Source organism: Meriones unguiculatus, chromosome 5, assembly GCF_030254825.1.
Source record: "Meriones unguiculatus strain TT.TT164.6M chromosome 5, Bangor_MerUng_6.1, whole genome shotgun sequence".
In the NCBI taxonomy this organism is placed as follows: Eukaryota; Metazoa; Chordata; class Mammalia; order Rodentia; family Muridae; genus Meriones; species Meriones unguiculatus.
Genome location: NC_083353.1, coordinates 55,210,275 through 55,216,751, shown reverse-complemented (window position 1 = coordinate 55,216,751; position 6,477 = coordinate 55,210,275).

Sequence of the window (6,477 nt, the reverse complement as noted above, 5' to 3'; positions counted from 1 at the left end):
AAATTTGCTTCCATCGAAATCACCTGAAAACACAAAACATTCGCTTCCAACGAAATTACCCCCGAACACAAAAATTCGCTTCCGTCGAAATCACCACAGAACACAAAAAATTCGCTTCCAACAAAATCACCCTAGAACACAAAAAATTCCCTTTCAACGAAATCACACTAGAACACAAAAAATTCGCTTCCAACGAAATCAGCCCAAAGCACAAAAAATTCCCTTCCAATGAAATTACTCCAGAGCACAGAAAACAAGCTTCCAACGAAATGACCACCTACTTCGAAAATTTGCTTCCATCGATAAAACCGGAGAACACAAAAAATTCGCTTGCAACGAAATCGTCTGAGAACACAAATATTCGCTTTCAACGAAATGACTCCAGAGCACAGAAAACACGCTTCGAACGAAATGATACCATACTTCAAAAATTTGCTTCCATTTTGAAATGACCCGAGAACACAAAAAATTCACTTCCAACGAAATTACCCCAGAACACAAAAAATTTGCTTCCAACGAAATGACCGCAGAACACAAAAAATTCGCTTCCAACGAAATTACCCCAGAACACAAAAAATTTGCTTCCATGAAATCACCCCAGAACACAAAAAATTCGCTTACAACGAAATGACTCCAGAGCATATAAAACACACATCCAACGAAATGACCCCATATTTCAAAAATTTGCTTCCATCGAAATCACCTGAAAACACAAAAAATTCGCTTCCAACGAAATTACCCCAGAACACAATAAATTCGCTTCCAACGATATCTCCTGAGAACACAAATATTTGCTTCCAAAGAAATCATCCCAGAGCACAAAAAAATTCGCTGCCAACGAAATCACCCCAGAACACAAAAAATTTGCTTCCAACGAAATGACTCCAGAGCACAGAAAACACGCTTCGAACGAAATGATACCATACTTCAAAAATTTGCTTCAATCGAAAAAACTGGAGAAAACAAAAAATTCTCTTTCAACGATATTACGCCAGAAGACAAAATATTTGCTTCCAACGAAATCTCCTGAGAACACAAATATTCGCTTCGAAAGAAATCATCACAGAGCACAAAAAAATTAGCTTCCAACGAAGTCAACCTAGAACACAATAAATTCGCTTCCAACGAAATCACCCTAGAACAGAAAAACTCCCTTTAAACGAAATCACCCTAGAACACAAAAAATTCGCTCCAACAAAATGACTGCAGAGCACAGAAAACACGCTTCGAACGAATTGATACCATACTTCAAAAATTTGCTTCCATCGAAATCACCCGAGAACAAAAAAATTCGCTTCCAACGAAATTACCCCAGAACACAAAAAATTCGCTTCCAACGAAATCACCCAGAACACAAAAAATTTGCTTCCAACGAAATCACCCCAGAACCCAAAAAATTCGCTTCCATCGAAATAACTCCAGAGCACAGAAAACAGGCTTCCAACTAAATGACCCCAGAACACTAAAAATTTGCGGCCAAAGAAATCACCCGAGAACACAAAAAATTCGCTTCCATCGAAATGACTCCAGAGCACAGAAAACACGCTTCCAACTAAATGACCCCAGAACGCTAAAAATTCGCGGCCAAAGAAAGGACCACAGAACACAAAAAATTCCCTTTCAACGAAATCACCCGAGAACACAAAAAATTCACTTCCAACGAAATCACCACAGAGTACCAAAAATTTGCTTCCAACAAAATGACTCCAGAATACAGAAAACATGCTTCCAAAGAAATGACACACTATTTCAAAATTTGCTTCCATCGAAAAGACCGGAGAACAGAAAAAATTCTCTTCCAACGATATTACCCCAGAAGACAAAAAATTCTTTTCCAACGAAAACTCCTGAGAACACAAATATTCGCTTCCAAAGATATCATCCCAGAGCACAAAAAATTCCGTTTCAACGAAATCACCCGAGTACACAAAAATATCGCTTCCAATGAAATCACCCGAGAGCACAAAAAATTCGCTTCCAACGAAATGACTCCAGAGCACAGAAAACAATTTACCAATGGAATGACCCGAGAACACAAAAAATTCGCTTCCAAAGAAATCACCCTAGAACATAAAAAATTGGCTTCCATTGAAATAACCACAGAAGACAAAAAATTCCCTTCCAATGAATCACCTGAGAACAAAAAAATTCACGTCCAACGAAATTACCCCAGAATAGAAAAAATTTGCTTCCAACGAAATCACCCCAGAGCACAAAAAATTCCCTTCCAATAAATCACCTGAGAACAAAAATATTGGCTTCCCACAAAATTACCCCAGAACGGAAAAAATTTCCTTCCATCGAAATCACCGAAGAACACAAAAAATTCGCTTCCAACGAAATGACTCCAGAGCACAGGAAACCCGCTTCGAACGAAATGATACCATATTTCAAAAATTTGCTTCCATCGAAATCCCCCGAGAACACAAAAAATTCGCTTCCAACGAAATTACCCCCGAACACAAAAATTCGCTTCTAACGAAATCACCCCAGGACACAAAAAATCCGCTTCCAACAAAATGACTCCAGAGCACAGAAAACACGCTTCCAATGAAATGACCCCAGAACACAAAAAATTCCCTTTCAACGAAATCACCACAGAACACAAAAAATTTGTTTCCAACGAAATCACCCCAGAGCACAAAAAATTTGCTTCCAACGAAAAGAATCCAGAGCACAGAAAACACGCTTCCAACGAAATGACGCCAGAACACTAAAAATTCCCTTTCAACGAAATCACCCGAGAACACAAAAAATTTACTTCCAAAGAAATTACCCCAGAACACAAATAATTCGCTTCCAATGAAACCACCCCAGATCTCAAAAACTTCATTTCCAAAGAAATCACACCAGAACAGAGAAAAATTCGCTTCTAACAAAATGACTCCAAAGGACATAAAACACGCTGCCAAGATTATTAGCCCAGAAAACAAAAAATTCACTTTCAACTATATCACCCCATACCACATAAAATTCGCTTACAACAATATCACCCCCAGAACACAAAAAATTCGCTTCCAACGAAATCTCCTGAGAACACAAATATTCGCTTCCAAAGTAATCACCCCAGACCACAGAAAACACGCTTCCAACGAAATCACCCCAGACCACCAAAAATTCGCTTCCAACGAAATCACCCCAGAACACAAAAAATTCGCTTCCAAAGAAATGCATCCAGAGCACAGAAAACAAGCTTCCAACGAAATGACACCAGAACACTAAAAATTCCCTTTCAACGAAATCACCCTAGAACACAAAAAATTCGCTTCCAACGTAATTACCCCAGAAAACAAAAAATTCGCTTCCAAAGAAATCACACCAAAGCACCAAAAATTCCCTTCCAATGAAGTGACTCCAGAGCACAGAAAACATGCTTCCAACGAAATGACCCCCTACTTCAAAAATTTGCTTTCATCGAAAAAACTGGAGAACACAAAAAATTCGCTTCCAACGAAATTACCCCAGAACACAAAAAAATTCGCTTGCAATGAAATCTTCTGAGAACATGAATATTCGCTTCCAACGAAATCACCCAAGAACACAAAAAATTCGCTTCCAACGAAATGACTCTAGAGCACAGAAGACACGCTTCCAACGAAAATGATCCCATACTTCAAAAATTTGCTTCCATTGAAAACACCCGAGAACACAAAAAATTCGCTTCCAACGAAATTACCCCAGAACACAAAAAATTTGCTTTCATGGAAATCACCCAAGAACACAAAAAATTGGCTTCCAACGAAATAACCCGAGAACACAAACTATTTGCTTCCAACGAAATTGCCCCAGAGCACAAAAAATTAACTTCCAACGAAATGACTCCAGAGCACAGAAAACACGTTTCCAACAAAATGGCCCCCTACTTCAAAAATTTGCTTCCATCAAAATCACCCTAGAACACAAAAAATTTGCTTCCAACGAAATTACCCAAGAACACAAAAAATTAGCTTCCAACGAAATATCCTGAGAACACAAATATTCGCTTCCAAAGAAATCATCCCAGAGCACAAAAAAATTCACTTCCTCGAAATCACCCTTGAACACAAAAAATTCGCTTCCAACGAAATGACTCCTGAGCATAGAAAACACGCTACCAACGAAATGACCCCAGAACACAAAAAAATCGCTTCCATCAAAATCACCCTAGAACAGAAATAGTTTGTTTCCAAAGAAATCACACCAGACCACAAAAAATTCGCTACCAACGAAATCACCCCAGATCACAAAATCTTCATTTCCAACGAAATCACACCAGAACATAGAAAAATTCGCTTTTATCGAAATGACTCCAATGGACATAAAACCCGCTTCCAAAGAAATTACCCCAGATCACAAAAAATTCCCTTCCAATGAAATCACCCCAGAACACACACACAAAAAATTCGCTTCCAGTGAAATTACCCCAGAACACAAAACATTCTCTAACAACAAAAACATTCCAGAGCAAAAAAAATGCGTTTCCAACAAAATCACACCAGAACAGAGAAAAATTCGCTTCCAATGAAATGACTACAAAGGACATAAAACCCTCTTCCAACAAAATTACCCCAGAACACCAAAAATTCACTCCCACGGAAATCTCCCCAGAACACAAAAAAATCGCTTTAATAGAAATCAACCCAGAACACAAAAAATTCGCTTCCATCAAAATGACTCCAGAGCACAGGAAACACGCTTCCAAATAAATCACCCATACTTCAAAAAATTCGCTAACAACGATATCATCCCAGACCACAAAAAATTCGCTTCCATCGAAATCACCCGAGAACACAAAAAATTCGTTTCCAACGAAATCACCCCAGAGCAAAGAAAAAACGCTTTCAAGGAAATGATCCAATACTTCAAAAATTGGCTTAAATCGAAATCACCCGAGAACACAAAAAAATTCACTTCCAACGAAATTATCCCTGAACACAAAAAATGTGCTTCCAACGAAATCACCCCTGAGCAAAAAATTCCCTTCCAAAGAAGTGACTCCAGAGCACAGAAAACACGCTTCCAACGAAATGACCCCCTACTTCAAAAATTTGCTTCCATCGAAGAAAAAGGAGAACACAAAAATTCTCTTCCAACGATATTACCCCAGAAGAAAAAATTCTTTTCCAACGAAATCTCCTGAGAACACAAATATTCGCTTCCAACGAAATTATCCCAGAACACAAAAAATGCGCTTCCAACGAAATAACCCCAGAGCACAAAAAATTCGCTTCCATCGAAATGACTCCAGAGCACAGAAAACACGCTTCCAACAAAATGACTCCCTACGTCAAAAATTTGCTTCCATCGAAAAATCCTGAGAGCACAAAAATTTCTATTCCAACGAAATTACACCAGAACACAAAAAAATTCGCTTCCAACGAAATCACCTGAGAACAAAAATATTCGCTTCCAAAGAAAACATCCCAGAGCACAAAAAATTCGCTTCCAACGAAATCACCCTCGAACACAAAAAATTCCCTTTCAACGAAATCACCCGAGAATACAAAAAATTCGCTTCCAACATAATCAACCCAGAGCACAAAAAATTCAATTCCGACAAAATGTCTCCAGAGCACAGAAAATACGCTTCCAATGAAATGACCCCAGAACACCAAAAATTCGCTTTCAATGAAATCACCCTAGAACATAAAAAATTCGCTTCCATCGAAATCACCATAGAAGATAAAAAGTTCGCTTCCAACCAAATCACTCCAGAGTACAAAAATTTGCTTCCAACGAAATCACCCTAGAACATAAAAAATTCGCTTTCAAAGAAATTACCCCAGAACACAAAAAATTCGCTTCCAACGAAATCTCCTGAGAACAGAAATATTCGCTTCCAAAGAAAACATCCCAGAGCACAAAAAATTCGCTTCCTACGAAATAACCCCAGAACACCAAAAATTCCCTTTCAACGAAATGACCCCAGAAGACAAAAAATTCCCTTTCAACGAAATCACCCGAGAACACAAATATTCGCTTCCAACGAAATCTCCCCAGAACACAAAATATTCGCTTCCAACGAAATCACCCCAGAACACAAAAATTTCGCTTCCAACGAAATGACCTCCTACTTCAAAAATTTATTCCATCGAAAAAACCGGAGAACAGAAAAAATTCGCTTGCAACGAAATCTTCTGAGAACACAAATATTCGCTTCCAACGAAATCTCCCCAGAACAAAAAAATATTCGCTTCCAACGAAATCACCCCAGAACACAAAAAATTCGCTTCCAACGAAATGACCCCAGAACACAAAAAATTCCCTTACAAGGAAATCACCCGAGAACACAAAAAATTCGCTTCCAACGAACAGACTCCAGAGCACAGAAAACACGCTTCCAACGAAATGACCCCCTCCTTCAAAAATTTGCTTCAATCAAACAAACCGGAGAACACAAAAAATTCATTTCCAAAGAAATGACCCCAGAACACAAAAAAATTCGATTCCAACGAAATCTTCTGAGAACACAAATATTCACTTCTAAAGAAATCATTC